We start from the raw sequence: 20,000 nt of genomic DNA on the forward strand, positions 1-20,000 counted from the left end.
TCCTCTGGGAAAATAGGCCACAAATGAGATCTAACAAACTCTGAAAAGTCTATAAACAATTTTGAAGTCTTCCAGAGGGATGTGGCTGTCTTGAAATTGCCCAGATATTGGTCATATCCGTCTAATGCACCGTTACGAAGTCATCAGTGTCACATGCATTGTGATCACAAAGTAACTGCCAGATTGAGAAGAATTGAAGGTCAAACTATCACAAAATGATTACCCTGCAGTGCTGTTATATCCCAGAACTGAAACCTACATCGTGTGTCCACAAGAACATTGTATTCAGCACTCAGAGACATGACCAAGGTAAAATAGGTTGAAACCTGAAGACCACTCAACAAGAAATGCAGTCAAGACTGGGTCAAGAAAGGTCTTTAGACAATTTTGTCAATGGTTTTATGAACTTGTGAAAGTGACTGTTAATGGACCAGATCGATGAGCCCATGGCTAGATCGGTAATGTGCACACTCAGATGAGTTCCTGAGTTCTACTCAAATGCCAGCAGAATACTGCATAAATACCATTGTCTTCTTGAAAGTTGCAAACTTTTCCCTCACAGATCCAGCTATGGGCTCATCCACCCTGTGTGTCAATAGTCACTTTCACCAGTCCATAATACCTTTAAAAACTCTGTCCTAGGGTATTTCTTGACCCAGTCTTGACTTAATTAACTTGTTAAATGGTTGTCTGGTGTCATCCCTTCTTACCTTTGCTATGTCTCTGAGTGCTCAACAACCTGTTCTTCTGGACACCTGATGTAAGTTTGCATTCTGGAATATGATAGCACTGCAGGGTAATAATTTTCTTGTAGTTTCACCTTAAATTCTTCAACATTTTGGCAGTGACATTTCATGTGAGACTGATGACTTTGCAACGGTGCATTTGATACTTCTGTGCTAACGTTACCAACGTCTTGCCAATTTCAAGAGAGCCACATCCCTCTGGAAGACTTCAAAATTGTTTATAGACTTTTCGGAGTTTGCTAGATCTATTTTGTGGCCCATTTTCCAAGGAGAAAGCAAAGTTGCCTAATAATTATGCACACCGGATATTGGGTGTTGGGCTCCTTTGATCACACCCCCATCTTATTATACACATATGCATGATCTGGAATGCTTAAATCCAATAGGTTTTCATGTTCATAAAGGTTGGTGGCAGAAAATACGCATAAAATGGACAATATGGTCAAAAAACATGTTTGCCTAATAATTCTGCACACAGTGTACTTGACACACCCAGTCACACTCATATTGGGTATAAATGTACATATACACATAACCTGGGACTTACACTCACATCCTTAACGAACTTGTGCACATGTACAGCACAGATTTTCCCTTACCTGGGCGTACGCTTGAAAATGAACACCCCTTTTCCCCACAGACACACAAAAATACATGCATGCACGCACACACACACAAAGACGCATACACGCACACACGCACACACGCACTTATTATACCACCCACCTAGTATATAGAGAAAGAGAGGAAGTGAAAATGAGAGAGAGAGAGAGAGAGAGGGAGAGAGAGAGAGAGAGAGAGAGAGAGAGAGAGAGAGAGAGAGAGAGAGAGAGAGAGAGAGAGAGAGAGAGAGAGAGAGAGAGAGAGAGAGAGAATGAGAGTTATTCCACATCAAAGATGTTCATCTTCATAACACCTTGAGGTGGTATAATGGTTTTAAATATCTACAGGCATCAACAGCACACTCGCGCGCGCACACACACACACACACACACACACACACACACACACACACACACACACACACACACACACACACACACACACACACACACACACACACACGCGCACACACCCTGCATGGGCACCTAACGAGGGGGTACCGTATGAGCATAATGGTTTTAAATATCTGCGGGCAAAGCAGCAGCAATTTCTTGTACTTTTTATCTGGATATTTTTTTTCCCCTCCCGCTTGCGAGTCACATAATTAGAAAGAAGAAAGGAGACAGGACGGAGTGAAAAGACGGACACCAGTAGGGAGAGATACGACGGAGGCGTTTGATGCCCAACCCCACGCTCACACTTTTCAGCAAACCGTCGGAACGAGATTGCACCCAAGCCATTAAATTTATTTAAATAGATTTATACGAGCTCTGCTACCAGGAGGTAGTAGTAGAGGTGCCTACTGACACACACACACACACACACACGCACGCACGCACGCACGCACGCACGCACGCACGCACGCACGCACGCACGCACGCACGCACGCACGCACGCACGCACACACACACACACACAAACACACACACACACACACATACGGGCATGCACACACGCGTGCACGCAAACAGACACACACATACATCTCAAGAGTCTAGTGCATCTAATGTATTAGATGAAGAGCAGTGGCTTCATGATATTTGGAATGTTGAGCAAAATTATGACGGATGCCAACAAAGGTGCAGATTTAGGTGTTGCGGTGCTTGTTTTCTCTAGTGCTAGTCTGCAATCTTAAAGTAGGCAGTAGTTGTTTTAGAGTGTGGTTTATTTAGTGATTAATGATTTTCTGGTAGATGTGGAACACGGGGCAGTATAAGGAATGGGGCCAACATAACATTCATTGGTTTAGATATTATATGTGCTTTGGTATGTTCATGGTTATGTGCTTTGCTGGTGTGTTTATTGTGTCTAGTGTATGCCTTTGAGGTTGGGAATGTGGCAAGAAATGTATTGAATGTCTTGAATCTCTTCTAATGATTGAACGATTCAATATGGTACAAAAGTAGTGTTGGACATCAGTACCACATTTCCATTAATGGTGCACTGGTAAGCTAGCTGTGGGCACCTGGGTAGGCATCAGTGCTGTCAACAATAATCGATTTGACAATGCATCCCAATGCGGGCATGGACAGTCGCGTCGGCAAGTGCCAAAATCAATGCAGCATATTTTTTCAAGTTTCAATTACTTCTATGGACATTTCCGGAGCAAATTAAATTTTAAGTTAAATTTAAGCACTTCGAAGCACTGTGAACTGCAGAAGTGATACACATAACAGCCAATAAAATGCTGTTCTGTATCTGAATGCTTGTATTGCCTCATGACTGATGAAAAAATCTATTGCTTTCAGTCGAAATGTACTGCATCACAATGCATTGTAGAATCAGACTGAATTGATTTCAATCCAATCGTTACCTCCTGAATCGTAATCGAATCGAATCGTAAGGGCCGTGCCGATGCACACCACTGGTAGGTGTAGACCTACGTACTTATACACTGGTAATACATAGACTTTACATGTACAAACATTCGTGTTGTGAGGCGGGGCAAGATGCTTGTTTGACCGATAGCAGTTTCCAACAATCAGAGGTTGAACAGTGCGCAGCTAGGGTTGCAAAGCAAAGGGATTTTTTTTGTAAATAAACGGTAAACCCATATATACATGAGCAGTGGGTAGCCATGGGCACATACCTGGATTAGCATGCACACTAGTTAGAGCTCATTGAAATACAGTGCTGATTTTGGAACAACCATGTAAAATCGCGTAATCCTGTGATTTCCAAATTTGGGGGTTGGGACCGCATTGGGAGGTTGCGGAGGTTCTGCAGAGGGGACGCTGAAAGAAGGGACTTTGCATAAAAATGGGAAAACCACTGATTAACTGTTAATAGTTACTGTAATGCCATAAATCAGTTAGTAACAGTATTCACTTGTATCGTTAAAACATTCACATACTTTGTATTTTTTATTTTTTTTATTTTTTTTATTATTTAAATATTACAAGGTCCAAAAGGGGGTCACAGTAAAAAAGTTGGGACCCATCGTAATAACCACATCCGCGTCAACATGGCACTGGTTACACATGCGTACTGGCTAGAGCAGAGCTCATTGAAAGACTCTGTTGATGGGGGAATGAACAGCCATGTTTAATCCAACAACCACACAGTAGTAGTACATCCATACCAACACTGCCAGCACGGTGCACAGAGTAGCCATGGGCACCAGTTAAGCAGAACAGTAGTGTGGGTGATGCGCACACATCCAGTAAAACAGGTGCAGGATCAATCTTCTTTTACACCAGTTAAGCATGCACTCTGGTTAGAGCAGAGCTCATTGGAATACTCTGCTGATTGGGGGAACAGCCATGTTTAATCCAACGACCACAAACCAAGCCTTACACCCGCACCAACACTGCCAGCACGGTGCACGGAGTAGCCATGGGCACTGGTTAAGCATGCACTCTGTTAGAGCAGAGCGCTTTGAAATACTCTGCTGATTGGGGGAACAGCCATGTTTAATCCAACAACCACACAGTAGTACATCCGCACAGAGTAGCCATGGGCACTGGTTAAGCATGCGCACTGGTTAGAGCAGAGCTCATTGAAATACTCTGCTGATGGCGCGCATGCTGCACTAATTACATTCAGAGAAAATCCAATTGTGTCTCTCCTTGATGTGTAATTAATTATTCAGGCACTACTACATCAGTAATTAGCCTTTGTTTGAAGACTTTGATTTTTTTTTTGCAGCAGCAGAAACGCTGTACCCACAAACCGTACTTCCAAACCAAAAGTGGAGATCTCATCAATTTAGTCAACATTAAAATTGTATGCAACCGTAGTCAGTATTAGTGCCCTGTTTTATATAAAGTATTTTTTATCTCGTGATCGATGGAGATGGCATGGGGTCTTGTGTGTAACGGTGATATGGCATGGGGTGTGGAGAGATGAAGTCTTTGGGCGAATAGAAGCATTTAGCCTGCAGTTCATTTCTGTTTCACGCATATTCTAATCCATTCTCCACGCACACACACACACACACACACGTGTGTGTGTGTGTGTGTGTGTGTGTGTGTGTGTGTGTGTGTGTGTGTGTGTGTGTGTGTGTGTGTGCTTATCACACTTTCATCTCATCTCATCTCTCATTTGCATTGCATTGGAGAATATATAGACACACACATACACACGCACACACATACAGTACATGTACACACACACACGCACCGGCACCGGCACCGGCACCGGCACCGGCACACGCACCGGCACACGCACACGCACACACATAACACACACACACACATCCCTCATCTTAGGGTGCCCTTCTGGTATTCCGGCTGATTTATGCCTCTGGGCTGCAAGGAGAAGAAAGGACAGGAGGTGTAGGGTGTGTGTGTGTGTGTGTGTGTGTGTGTGTGTGTGTGTGTGTGTGTGTGTGTGTGTGTGTGTGTGTGTGTGTGTGTGTGTGTGTGTGTGTGTGTGTGTGTGCGCGCGTGCGTGCGTGCGTGCGTGCGTGCTTGCGTGCGTGCGTGTGTGTCTGTGTGTGTGCCTGCGTGCTGCCGTCTGTGTGCGGCTGTCTGTGTGTGTGTGTGTGTGTGTGTGTGCCTGCGTGCGTCCGTCTGTATGCGGCTGTCTGTGTGTGTGTGTGTGTGTGTGTGTGTGTGTGTGTGTGTGTGTGTGTGTGTGTGTGCACGCGTGTGCATGTGTGGGTGCGTGTGTGTGCGCGTGCCTGTGTGTGTGCATCCATACGTTTGTGTGTGGTAAAATTCAGAGGATGTCTTGTGATGTTGGATTAATGGCGGCAGAGGACATACAATGAAGAATTGGACTTCCCCACCACCAAGAGGAATAGCATAGAAACAATTGAAAAACATGTACAGTATGGTAGTAAAATTCTCAGCTTTGGAAAGCAGATGGGATCGTAGCCAATCCTATTCACTATTTGCTGAAAAAGCTTATACACATTATAAAAACAATACTATGCCATTACAATGAGTCTTAAGTAAAATATTAATACGAGGTCGTTTCAATTTTGGTGACAATAAGGTAATACAGGTAACAGAGCCTTTGCATCAAAGGGTTAATTGAGAAATGCAGACCGAGACTGCATGGTCGGCCATATATTACCTGCCAAATGTGCTCTTCCCGTCTCTGACGTCTGCTGGCTTGTATTTCCACATACTGTATAGGCCATCTGCTGTGTGCTGTTGCGTGTACAGCATATAGCCCATATATACAGCAATGTGTAGGCCTAGGGATTATGTGTAGTGTTGCTGTCTTGGATATGGCATAGGCTATCTGTGTACTGTCTTGCATGCAGCATATATTTCACATTTGCAAACATTTGAGGAGGGGCAAGACGCTAAGCAGCCAACCATGTCACCAATTTTTTGTTTAGTGACAACACTTTCCAACAATCACGGTAGGGACACATAGACGCGAATTTGGCCATTTCCTATGAGAGAGGCGAAGGCAAGCGAACAGGAGCGAAGCGAAGCGAAATTATTAAAGAAAGTTTAATGTTATGCAAATGAGGAGTGAATTCGCCTGCCGCGGCCCAATCAAATCAACAACATACTGTAACTGTTCCATTCCAGTTGATTCGCTGCAACGACCTGATGACGGTTGAATTTCGCCTCTCTTCGCTTCGCTTGCTTCGCCTCCTATGTGTCCCTACCGTCAGAGGTTGAAGATAGTACAGCAGGGGTTGTTTACAAATGTGCAACCCATGTATAGCCCATGGCCATGTATACATCATTGTGTAGTGTTTGTGTGTCGTGCTGCTGTCGGCATATAGGCCAACTGTCTTGTGTACTGTCTGGTGTACAGCATATAGCCCAAGTGTAGGCTCCAGCAATGTGTAATGCTTACCAGTGAAATGATTTCTTTTCCAAGCTGGTGTCGGCTGTCTTGGATATGATACATACTGTAGGCTATCTGTGGCGTCTGACATATACATAATATGTGAAGTTGTGCATGCCAGTATGTAGTGCTTCACAGTGAAATGTTTTCTTCCCTTTCCTGTTTGAGCTGTGCTGCGCTGCATTTCGCTGTGCTGCACTGTACTAGGCTGTGCCATTCTGTGTGATGCTGTGCAATCTGCCTGAGTGGGCTCTCAACATGCCTCAGTCATAGACTATGTGAGATTCATCTATAAATTGATAAAAAAAACACCAGACAACTAAACACTTCTGTTTACTGCCATGTCACTTTAGAAGTGGACTTCCACACCACCTACTCATCCCTGCCCTCCACCCTCACCACTCCTCTATCCCCCCTTCTGTCTCCCTCTACTCCCTCCTCTACCACCTACGACACCAACAATTCCTTGCTCCCTTCCTTGTACTCTTCCTTGTGCACTTCCTTGTGCACTTCCTTTGCCTAGAGTGTCTCATCCCAACTCGTCAATTTGTTGTTTGACCGGACTTCAATTTTTGATGTCTAAGGTATGCCCTTTGAGTCAACATGTGAGGTGGGCCTCAAAGGCGCCCCCTTGTGGCAGCATAACTTCACTGGCATTTAGGGTAGGCAAAGGTCTAGGTTTAGGCCACCTAGTTAACATGCGACGTGGCATGTATACCCTCGAAGTCAACAATGGCAGTCTGGTCAAAGCTAGTCAGAAATAGACGAGTTGGGATTAGAATGTGTTGCTTTACCCCTCCTCATGCCCACTCCACCTCCACCACCACTCTCTCTATCCCTCCACTCTCTCCTGTACCACTCCACCACCCTGTTCTGTACCCCCACCCTCCGCCGCCCCATCCTCCCCTCCTCCCCCTCTCCCCCGTACCCCTCCCGTACCTCCTCCACTTTCACCTCCTGTACACCCCACTCTCCCCTGTACCACCCTCCTTCACCTCCCCTCTCCTTCCTCCTCCTCCTCCCCTCCTGTACCCCTCCTCAGCCTCCTCCTCCTGTTCTGCACCCCTCCTCTCTCCTCTACACTCCCTTCACCTTCCCTCCTGTACCACCTCCCCTCCTCCCATACCCCTCCTCCTCATGCCCTCCTGCACCCCTCTAACTCCCCTCCTGTACCATCATCCTCCTCCACCTCCTTCCCTTCTCCTGTCCCTCCTGCCCTCCTCCTCCTCCACCTCCTCCTCCTCCCCTGTACCCCTCCACCTCCCCTCCAGTACCATCCTCCTCCTCCTCCTCCTCCACCACTTCCCCTCCTCCACTTCCTCACCCTCCTCTGTACCCCTCGTTCACCCCTCCACCTCCCCTCCTGTACCATCCTCCTCCTCCTCCTCCTCCACCTCCTCTTCCTCCTGTACCCCTCGTTCACCCCTCCACCTCCCCTCCTGTACCATCCTCCTCCTCCTCCTCCTCCACCTCCTCTTCCTCCTGTACCCCTCCTCCTCCTCCTCCTCCTCCTCCTCCACCACTTCCCCTCCTCCACTTTCTCACCCTCCTCTGTACCCCTTGTTCACCCCTCCACCTCCCCTCCTGTACCATCCTCCTCCTCCACCTCCTCTTCCTCCTGTACCCCTCCTCCTCCTCCTCCTTCCCTCCTGTACCATCCTCCTCCTCCTCCCCTCCTCCACCTCCTCCCCTTCTCCTGTACCCCTCCTGTGGGGGTGCGCTCCAGACATGTAGCCTGGGGGAGGCGACTTGCTGGGAGCAGACCCAGTGTGGGGGCGCCCACAAACAGCGTTTTAATAAAGCCAGCGTGCAGTGCACACACACACACACACACACACACACACACACACGCGCGCGCGAACATGGGACAGCAGCACATCAAGGGGAGGTTAGTGTGTGTGTGTGTGTGTGTGTGTGTGTGTGTGTGTGTGTGTGTGTGTGTGTGTGTGTGCACTCTCTCTCTCTCTCTCTCTCTCTCTCTCTCTCTCTCTCTCTCTCTCTCTCTCTCTCTCTCTCTCTCTCTCTCTCTCTCTCTCTCACACACACACACACACACACACACACACACACATTGCTGTAGCTCCCTTGTGCCCTGTGGGTGGGTGACAAGCAACGCAAACAAACAAAAAAACAACAAAAACATCAAAATAACAACAAAAAACAACTAGAAATAAAGCAGTTAAAAAGAGGAAAGGGGAGAGAGGGATGGGGGGGTGGCTGGGGGGTTTGGGTGGAGACAGAAATGAAAGGCAATGCGGACTAATAAAGCAAAGTGTGTGTGTGTGTATGTGCGCGACCAGTGTGCTTTGATTTCTTCCTAAATCCCCAATTTATTAGTGACGACCTACTGTGTGAGTTTGCATACTAGCATATGATCAGCATGTGTATGTGCATGTGTTTGTGCAGTGTGTGCAACAGGGAACAGAGTTGTTTGCGTGTGTGTGTGTGTGTGTGTGTGTGTGTGTGTGTGTGTGTGTGTGTGTGTGTGTGTGTGTGTGTGTGTGTGTGTGTGTGTGTGTGTGTGTGTGTGTGTGTGTGTGTCTGGGTCATGCTCATAGCACAGTGGGTGAGATCCTTCTGCTCGTAGACTACCGCTGCTCAGAGATCTGCTAAGGCTGCAACCGAATTAGCATGTTTACGAGCATGTGTGTGTTCATCAGTCAACCCCATGCCACACACACACACACACACACACACACACACACACACACACACACACACACACACACACACACACACACACACACACACTCCCCCAAATGGTCATGGCAGTGTGTTTCCTGCCGGTTGTTGGTGTTTTTCCTCTCCATTGGCCCTCTCTGTCGACATATTTCTCACCCCATATATTTCTCCACACCTCAGCTCTCTCTCTCTCTCCCTCTCTCGCTCCATTTCTTGCTCTCTCTCTCCCTCTCTCTTTTTCGCTCACTCTTTAAGTGTCAGTCCCTCTCCTCCTTTCTCTTTCCTTCTCTCACTCATACATACAGTGCCCTCCATAATTATTGGCACCCCTGGTTGAGATGTGTTTTTTAGCTTCCAATTATTTTATTTTTTTTCTAAATAATATGGGACCTTAATGGAAAAAAAGAGAAAAATCCAACCTTCAATACAAGTGCATTTATTCAGTGGGGAAAAAATCCCACATAAAGAAATAATGGTAACACTTTATAATAAGTACCCCTTTTTGAGCATTAGTTAACCCTTAGTTAAGCCTTATTTTAACATTAGTTAACCCTTAGTGAAGCACAAGTTAGTCATTATGTAAGTGTTATTTCTTATTTCTTAATCATTAACTACTACCATTAGTAAATGGTTTGTGTGTATTGATGTAACTGTTCGCTAAGCAAAGTTAAGCCTTAGTTAAGCCTTATTTTTAACACCAGTTAACCCTTACTGAATCACGAGTTAGTCATTATGTAAGTATTATTTCTCATTTCTTAATCATTAACTTCTACCGTTAGTAAATGGTTTGTGTGTGCTGATGTAACTGTTCGCTAAGCAAAGTTAAGCCTTAGTTAAGCCTTATTTTAACATTAGTCAACCCTTAGTGAATCACGAGTTAGTCATTATGCATTTCTTGGTAATGATTCGTTTATGGTGATTGAACTTTCTGATAAGCATTAGTAAACCATCATTAAAATGTCAGATAACCCACCTTTATTTATGAAAAAAACATTATCTCTTTGTTGCCTCCTACCACCTAACCATTACCAAGTACTATTAGGCATGTATGGCAACTGTTTGTAAACTCTTGCTTTAGCATTAGTGAAATCTTAATTAACCTTTTTGTAATGGTTAGTGTGTGATGACTGGTAACATGGCAAACAGTAAGTTGAGGCTCATGTGACTGCCCCTCATGGATGTTTCTGGACATTAACAAATGACTTGATAAGCATTGCTTATGCATTATCAAGGATTTATAACCCATTACTTAAGTATATCTGGGGAACTGATCTAAAGTGAAAACCTTCCCATGCTTTACAACACATTAACAAATGACTTGTTAAGCATTGCTTATGCATTATCAAGGATTTACAACCCATTACTTAAGTATATCTGGGGAACTGATCTAAAGTGAAAGCCTGTTATGGCTTCACAACACATTAACAAATGATTTGATAAGCATTGCTTATGCATTATCAAGGATTTACAACCCATTACTTAAGTATATCTGGGGAACTGATCTAAAGTGAAAGCCTGTTATGGCTTCACAACACATTAACAAATGATTTGATAAGCATTGCTTATGCATTATCAAGGATTTATAACCCATTACTTAAGTATATCTGGGGAACTGATCTAAAGTGAAAACCTGTTAAGGCTTTACAACACATTAACAAATGACTTGATAAGCATTGCTTATGCATTATCAAGAATTTTCAACTCATTACTCACTCATATCTGCGAAACGTTTAAAGTGAAAACCTTTCCATGCTTTCCAAAACATCAACAAATTACTTGATAAGCATTGCTTATGCATTATCAAGGATTTATAACCCATTACTTAAGTATATCTGGGGAACTGATCTAAAGTGAAAACCTGTTAAGGCTTCACAACACATTAACAAATGACTTGATAAGCATTGCTTGTGCATTATCAAGGATTTATAACCCATTACTTAAGTATATCCGGGGAACTGATCTAAAGTGAGAACCTGATAAGGCTTTACAACGCATTAACAAATGACTTGATAAGCATTGCTTATGCATTATCAAGGATTTAAACCCCATTACTTAAGTATATCTGGGGAACTGATCTAAAGTGAAAACCTGTTAAGGCTTTACAACGCATTAACAAATGACTTGACAAGCATTGCTTATGCATGAGCAAGGACTTACAACTCATTACTAACTCATTACGCATATCTGGGGAACTTTTAAAGTGAAAATCTTTCCATGCTTTCCAAAACATCAACAAATGACTTGTTGAGCATTGCTTATGCATGGGAGGCAACATCTGAGAGATCTTACTATTCTCATCAAAACATTTACAAACCACTTACACAATACATTTGAGATGTGAGATGATGTCCTTCATGGTAACGGTAACACAAGACAGACAACTTCAATATCTTTAACTATTTAATTTTTAAAAGATAACAGTTATCAGCTTAAACAGTAACATAATGAAGAAAGAGAGATGAGGACTAGCAAAATGAAGAGATTAGATGAGGGGAGAGCTTGTGGAGAGGAGAGGGAGGCAAGAGAAGAGATATAGTGCATTCATGTGGTCTTATCTAGTAGATATTATCTAGTTGTGAAGTGGTATTTACAAGTGCGTTGCGTTCATGTGCTATTTTGTTGTTGTTTACAACTTAAAGATGGTGGACCAGAGTGAGACTCTGGCCATTTTTTTTGTTAATAAAACGATAATAGACTGTTGTTCATCAGCTACAGCAAGCAAATGAATTAGGAAGTCAAAAGGTAAAAATGCTGAATATTTTCTGACAGTCATTTACTATGACTATTTGAACATACTGAACATGCCGGTTTTTGAGTTTTTAAAGTTAGCGGTTGCCATGGTGAGAGTAGAGCCAGCTGTTGTGTACGTCATCAGCTCGTAAAGTCGTTAATCAAAATTTTCTACAAGGGCCAGTGGCGTTCATGTGTGCTTCGGATGTCAGTGTTTGGTATTTACGTAATTACCACATGAACGCACAATTAGGAACTGTACTACATTTAACCCTGTGAAACCTGAACCATGAAAGCAATGAGAGAAAATTCAAATTTTTTGGAATTTGCTTCAATATTGGTCCCTTATAAGAAATGTAAAAAAAAAAAAAAAATTTTTGTTAAGGTCGCTGAGATATTTAATGCATCATATATGATGCATCAGGCTTTTAATGAATGAAAATTCCAATTTCATGACCATTGAAAAATGACTTTTAATGCATTTACAACTTTTTTTTAATTTAAAAAAGTTGTCAGACAATTCAATTTGAGGATTATCTTTAAATATTTAGTGAGATCCTGCCATTTTTTAAAGCCTATCCTTGTTTTAGCAGGACCATATTTTACATTTCCCACAGCCTGGTTGGGTAATTTTTTAAAATCTATGTAAAAACATAGCTGATCGAATGCTCAACAACCTATTTATGAGTGTAATATAGATCATTATTCATTTTTGATGTGTAATTTGAATATATGGGTCCATTACAACAATTGGACCATTTCTCCATTCACTTCAATGCATTTTTTACGAGATCATAATTTCAACATTTTGCATTGCATTTTCAAAATTGCAAGTAAAACCTGTTTCTTAAGGCAATATCTTTGTCTTGAAGTAAAACAACTTGTGTGTTTTGTTAAGCGATCGTCGTGGTATGCTTTGTAAGTTTCCCTATGGAGCAAATGCATTGATGGCTGACTTCCTGCCACCGCCGGATGGTGCTTATATGTCTCATCAGTTTTAGCACGATCTCTCTGCAACACGGTGTAAAAATATAAACTCTTCCTTGCTTAATTGCACAAAGCAAGTGTTCAAATTAAAGGATGTAGAGTTATATTTCGGAAATTTGTACACAAACCTTATGCAATTTGACGAAATCTCAGCGTCGGTCAGGGAAACCGCTTCTACCCCATTTTCCTGTTTTTCGCCGAGCTGTGGTCAACTTGTTGTCGACCGCTGCTCTCTTGTGGCGGTTACCGTGTACTGCAGGACGTTTGGAAATGACACGCAGGATGTTTTTCAGATCGATTTTTTTGTGTGTCAGCGTGGAGAGGGCTTTGAATTTGATGAGACATATATGATGCATCCGGCGCGATAGGGTTAAAAGATATTTTCTACTGGGCAGCAGCAGTGAGCCCGTAGGCTACTTTTGAGCTCAGCCACTTTGCACTGTAGTTCAGGATCTCCCCAAAATAATTGTTATAATAAAAATATAGGTATTGAGGGTCTGTAATAGTGATCTAAAGTGAAATTTGTAGAAACTGCATGATGACTTCTGTTCAGCTATGAAAATACTGCGGGTGTCGGCGGGCGTTATGGGAGAGAGGTGGCCGGACGTTCACGGCCTCTATGGGAGCTAAAGGGTTAAAGGAACTTTTCTGACGATGATGGTCCTTTTTTAAGGGTAAACTGCCTTCATGATGCTACCTGTGAGGAAACAAATAAAAAAGCACAGTTTAAACATTAATTTTGTTATTTGTAGGCTACTGCCAAAAGGTAGATTAAGCTTACACTAAGCGCAAAACATTCCCCTCCATTTGAGCCATTGCAAGCACAGAGCAAAATAGCAGAAATCGCTAGTTAGCATGCTAGTTAACAAAATTTGCTAAGCAATATTGTTCTCTACAACTAATAGAGTACTCAAACACCCACTTGCATAGAGACATACAACTGCTTAGGTGGACAAGTAATGTTAACCCTCAGAATTCACTCTGACACAATTTGTAAACAACAGCACCATAACTGAAAGCCCAAGTTTTTTTTTTTTTTTTGGAAAACTAGACATCTCAACCATAATTTTGATACCTCATATGTGTGGGTATCTGCTGTACAACTAACAGTGACATTGTTTTTTTAAAAAACGTTTTTAATATAGGCCTATATATATATTTTATTTTATTTTACCTTGACCAGAATACTGTTGAAATGACACAACGTTGAAATCGCGGTAAAATACAGCTCAGTCATACTCATTACTCTCCGTCAAAACAACCGAAAATGGCCAGCAGAAAACACAATTAACTTTGTAACTCTTTTTCACTACTGTAGTTTTAGAAATCTCTGATCTCTTAATTACAGGGGTAATACCAAAGATTCTCTATTCTAATTTGCATCGTCTCTGATAATTCAAATATTCCAGGAAGTGGTTAATCGACCGGATGTTGTTTTGTGATCAGTGATGCGTTTCCAGGGGACGTTCTTTGAGGGGACACATTAAACTTTGAGGAAGTAGTGTCTTGTTCAGTGTTCACGGTTTATATTGCTGAAGGACAATTACAAGTCTAAACGGAGAAGAGTCGTCATTTCAAGGTGTTTTCGCGGACGTATTGGCATGTGGATGTTGACAGTGTCGGAAGTATTAATCAAAGTTGACACGAGAAGTTGGAGCGAATGCGAGAAGAGCATGCGATGAGCTGCCTGCCTGCTGCTGCCTACTGCCCTGCTGCTGCCGCTGCTGCTGTTGCATCCAAGTAAGTTTGGCTGCTAAAATGTTTTGATATTCACTGAACAGACATGCAATTGTCTGCATAGTCCTTTCTTATTTGAAAGATGAATCCCTGTCGCTTGCAAGATACACAATCTCATGCCCATCGTGCATAGCTAATTCATTGCATTGGGGAGAGGTGGACGCCGGATGTAAACAAACTAGGGGGTGTCACATTGAGTAGCTTTGCAGATGTAGGCAGAGATTGGCACATTACTAACGGTGTTGGACTACCATAAATGTAAGTTAGTTTCTTTTCTGAGGTCTTTGTAGTGAGTCATGTTGTTTTTTGTATGTTTAGATGAGGTAAGCTTAAGCCTACTGACTTCTGAAATGACTGCATGAATGATTTGTCCCAAGCTTTCTTACAGTAGGCTACTGACCTCAGAAATAATTCATGGCGTTGTGAACCTGCTGATGTATTTATTTGCACTCATGTAGTAATTTACTGTCATGAAAGCTAAATTGTGACTTGACTTTTCCCTCTCTCAGTTGTTGGCTCATGACAGATTTATTTGATAAGTGGAAGTGCCCGCTGATGCAGACCCAGTGTAGGCCTAAGTATACATGCTGGCATTGTTTTTCTCATCTAAATCATCATGTTTTTGAACAGTGTTGGGTAGCCAGCCACCCATGCATGTTGACACAGCCAGCAGCGGGCACCCATGGCACATGGGGATGGACCCAGGAGTGGAGGATGACCCAATAGGGTGAGTTAGTGAGCTAATGTCATACACACATATAGATAATTGTTTTAGGTGTATGGGAAATAATTAAATGTTTGTTTACATTGTACAGATGAACGTTCAGCCCACTCACTGTTGACACCAGTGACACAGTATTGACCAGATCTCCTGGAAGTGCCCCCTGACGCAGACCCAGTGTAAGTATGCATGCTGGCACTGTTTCGTTTATTTAGGCTATGTAGGGCTTGACACAGTATTTGCTTTTAGTGATATGTAATAAATATTTTGTCTGATATTAAATCTCATCTAAATCTCATCATGTTTTTGAACAGTGTTGGGTAGCCACCCATGCACGTTGACACAGCCAGCACCGAGCACCCAGGGGGATGGAACCAGGAATGGAGGATGGTCCAATAGGGTGAGTTGCTGAGCCAATGTCAGAAACATGTAGACTATACCCTACCCTCATATGTAAACCTTCGCTAGTCTGTTTCTCACTTAATATTGGTGTCAGATTCGCACAAATGCAGTTCTGGGGTGCTACCTTGCTACTAAACAGGCACAGCAAGTATGATTTGAAATCCGTGTCGGTCAGTGCTAATTTTGAGAGGAATTTTTAATTTAGTTTAAGTCTCTTGACGAAAATGCAATTTTAGTTTTAGTCACAATTTGGTCATCTAAATCATTTTTGTCTTAGTCTAGTTTTAGCTGACTAAAATTCATACAATTTTAGTCGCCGAAATCTAAAATAATTTTAGTCAACCAAAATATTACATTCATTTCCTCTTGTCTACACTTCTCTATAAAATTGTCAAACTAAAATACAATTTGGGGAAATCAATGATTAAAATTACATATTGTAATCATGAAATATTGTCAAAAACTGCCAGAGTGTCTTATAAGCCAGTGCGTCCAATGTGTAAAAAAAATCATGGCCACGACACTCATACAGCTCTGTCGATATTTTACGACTTCGGGGGAAAAACGGGACTGCACGTTATGAAAAAATACTTGTGGGTATACCAGTAATCAAGAGCGTCGCGGGGTAGCCTACAGGCACCTGTTGGAAGACGTCTCTCTCTCTCTCTCTCTCTCTCTCTCTCTCTCTCTCCCTCGTGCGCGTATTGCAAGCTGTTGCATATTATTTGCTTGATTCGAAGTTGTGATGGCATACGCGCTCTCGTTGACATGGTTGTGTCCATGTTGCATGCATTCGCAAGATGTTATTGGAAAAACGCATATGAAAGCGTGGAAAGGCCGTTTACTTCCTATTTCAGTGTCCTTGACTGAAACAAGTCGCAAAACTCCACACTTCCGAATCCTTTGCGATCAGCACTAAAGTGATTCTTATCAGAAGGCTTGTACCAACGCATAGACCCTTAAATTACAAACATTAGCGAACATTGAAAAAAGATCAGACAACGACCGTCGGGTAGCAGGTTCATGAAAGCGACTGGGAGTGGAGAAAAAAAAGGCATCGTTAGAGAAAGATGTTTGCTACTTTAGGACAGACAGCACCACCACTATTTCATGACTGCATAAACTTCTTCGTCATGGATAAATGGGCAACAATATTTTTGTCCAGCCAGGATTGCCCTGAAAAGTAGGCTGCTGCTGTTAAAAAAAGGTCACGGGCGTGCAGCACCGACGCTGCCTGTCACTGTGCCTGCGTGTTTGTGTGTGTGAGGGAGGGGAGGGAGACGCGGAGCAGATGGGTCGCGACTTGCGAAAGATCAGGAAATTCTTTTTCAATGTTTCAGTGACATATTAACAAAAATGCTTCCTATTGGTTTTCGTCTCCGATGGTATTGTAGTCACATTTTTATTTTTTTGACGAAAATATAAATCAATATCGTTATATTTTTCGTACAAACACATGCTGTTTTTTTCGTTATCGTTTTATTGTCGTCAGGGGAAAAACAATCGTTAATGATAATTATGGCGAAAATATTTCGTCACGAAATTAACACTGGTGTGGGTCGGGTCCCAAAGTGTCTGATTTCACGTGAAATGACCCTATGGCATGTTTATACAGTAGGTTTAAATAAGACGAGATGTACTCCAATGTCATGCGCCTTTCTGTTCCAAACCCTTTGGAAGGGACTGTATATGGAAAAAGTCGATAACGGTCTGAGTTCCTGCTTCTTAGTGCATATTGCTTTCTACATGACTTGTGTCCAATAATATTGCCCATAATTGAAAACTGTGCTTTTTTTGTTTGTTTCCTCACAGGTAGCATCATGAAGGCAGTTTACCCCTGAAACTTTTTACAAAGGACCATCATCGTCAGAAAAGTTCCTTTAACCCTTTAGCTCCCATAGAGGCCGTGAACGTCCGGCCACCTCTCTCCCATAACGCCCGCCGACACCCGGAGTATTTTCATAGCTGAACAGAAGTCATCATGCAGTTTCTACAGCTTTCACTTTAGATCACTATTACAGACTCTCAATATATTTTTATTATAAAAACTATTTTGGGAAATCCTGAACTACAGTGCAAAGTGGCTGAGCTCAAAACTACGGGCTCGCTGCTGCTGCCCAGTAGAAAATATATTTTAAATGCAGTACAGTTCCTAATTGTGCGTTCATGTGGTAATTACATTAATACCAAACACTGACATCCGAAGCACACATGAACGCCACCGGCCCTTGTAGAAAATTTTGATTAATGAATGCACTATATCTCTTCTCTTGCCTACCTCTCTTCTCCACAAGCTCTCCCCTCATCTAATCTCTTCATTTTGCTAGTCCTCATCTCTCTTTCTTCATTGTGTTACTGTTTAAGCTGATAACTGTTACTTTTAAAAATTAAATAGTTAAAGATATTGAATTTTGTCTGTCTTGTGTTACCGTTACCATGAAGCACATCATCTCACATCTCAAATGTATTGTGTAAGTGGTTTGTAAATATTTTTGATGAGAATAGTAAGATCTCTCAGATGTTGCCTCCCATGCATAAGCAATGCTCAACACGTCATTTGTTGATGTTTTGGAAAGCATGGAAAGATTTTCACTTTAAAAGTTCCCCAGATATGCGTTAGTAATGAGTTGTAAGTCCTTGATAATGCATAAGCAATGCTTATCAAGTCATTTGTTAATGCGTTGTAAAGCCTTAACAGGTTTTCACTTTAGATCAGTTCCCCAGATATACTTAAGTAATGGGGTTTAAATCCTTGATAATGCATAAGCAATGCTTATCAAGTCATTTGTTAATGCGTTGTAAAGCCTTATCAGGTTCTCACTTTAGATCAGTTCCCCAGATATACTTAAGTAATGGGTTATAAATCCTTGATAATGCATAAGCAATGCTTATCAAGTCATTTGTTAATGTGTTGTGAAGCCTTAACAGGTTTTCACTTTAGATCAGTTCCCCAGATATACTTAAGTAATGGGTTATAAATCCTTGATAATGCATAAGCAATGCTTATCAAGTCATTTGTTGATGTTTTGGAAAGCATGGAAAGGTTTTCACTTTAAAAGTTTGCCAGATATGAGTTGGTATTGAGTTAAAAATTCTCGATAATGCATAAGCAATGCTTATCAAGTCATTTGTTAATTCGTTGTAAAGCCTGAACAGGTTTTCACTTTAGATCAGTTCCCCAGATATACTTAAGTAATGGGTTTTAAATCCTTGATAATGCATAAGCAATGCTTATCAAGTCATTTGTTAATGTGTTGTAAAGCCTTAACAGGTTTTCACTTTAGATCAGTTCCCCAGGTATACTTAAATAATGGGTTATAAATCCTTGATAATGCATAAGCAATGCTTATCAAGTAATTTGTTGATGTTTTGGAAAGCATGGAAAGGTTTTCACTTTAAACGTTTCCCAGATATGAGTGAGTAATGAGTTGAAAATTCTTGATAATGCATAAGCAATGCTTATCAAGTCTTTTGTTAATGTGTTGTAAAGCCTCAACAGGTTTTCACTTTAGATCAGTTCCCCAGATATACTTAAGTAATGGGTTATAAATCCTTGGTAATGCATAAGCAATGCTTATCAAATCATTTGTTAATGTGTTGTGAAGCCATAACAGGCTTTCACTTTAGATCAGTTCCCCAGATATACTTAAGTAATGGGTTGTAAATCCTTGGTAATGCATAAGCAATGCTTAACAAGTCATTTGTTAATGTGTTGTAAAGCATGGGAAGGTTTTCACTTTAGATCAGTTCCCCAGATATACTTAAGTAATGGGTTATAAATCCTTGATAATGCATAAGCAATGCTTATCAAGTCATTTGTTAATGTCCAGAAACATCCATGAGGGGCAGTCACATGAGCCTCAACTTACTGTTTGCCATGTTACCAGTCATCACACACTAACCATTACAAAAGGGTTAATTAAGATTTCACTAATGCTAAAGCAAGAGTTTACAAACCGTTGCCATACATGCCTAATAGTACTTGGTAATGGTTAGGTGGTAGGAGGCAACAAAGAGATAATGTTTTTTTCATAAATAAAGGTGGGTTATCTGACATTTTAATGATGGTTTACTAATGCTTATCAGAAAGTTCAATCACCATAAACGAATCATTACCAAGAAATGCATAATGACTA

At 41.9% G+C, this 20,000-nt stretch overlaps 1 protein-coding gene and 1 long non-coding RNA gene across 2 annotated transcripts in view; both read left to right on the plus strand.

Annotated features, from left to right (window-relative positions):
- The window catches only part of LOC134451809 (uncharacterized), an 83,755-nt gene that overhangs the window by 12,035 nt on the left and 51,720 nt on the right, over positions 1–20,000 (plus strand). The window lies entirely within an intron of this gene.
- On the plus strand, positions 14,442–18,268 carry LOC134452104 (uncharacterized). Its single transcript, XR_010035365.1, has 5 exons — positions 14,442–14,744; positions 15,372–15,468; positions 15,557–15,641; positions 15,777–15,862; positions 17,677–18,268. It is a non-coding gene; the product is annotated as an uncharacterized LOC134452104 (long non-coding RNA).

Source organism: Engraulis encrasicolus, chromosome 7 (genome assembly GCF_034702125.1).
Source record: "Engraulis encrasicolus isolate BLACKSEA-1 chromosome 7, IST_EnEncr_1.0, whole genome shotgun sequence".
Lineage (NCBI taxonomy): Eukaryota > Metazoa > Chordata > Actinopteri > Clupeiformes > Engraulidae > Engraulis > Engraulis encrasicolus.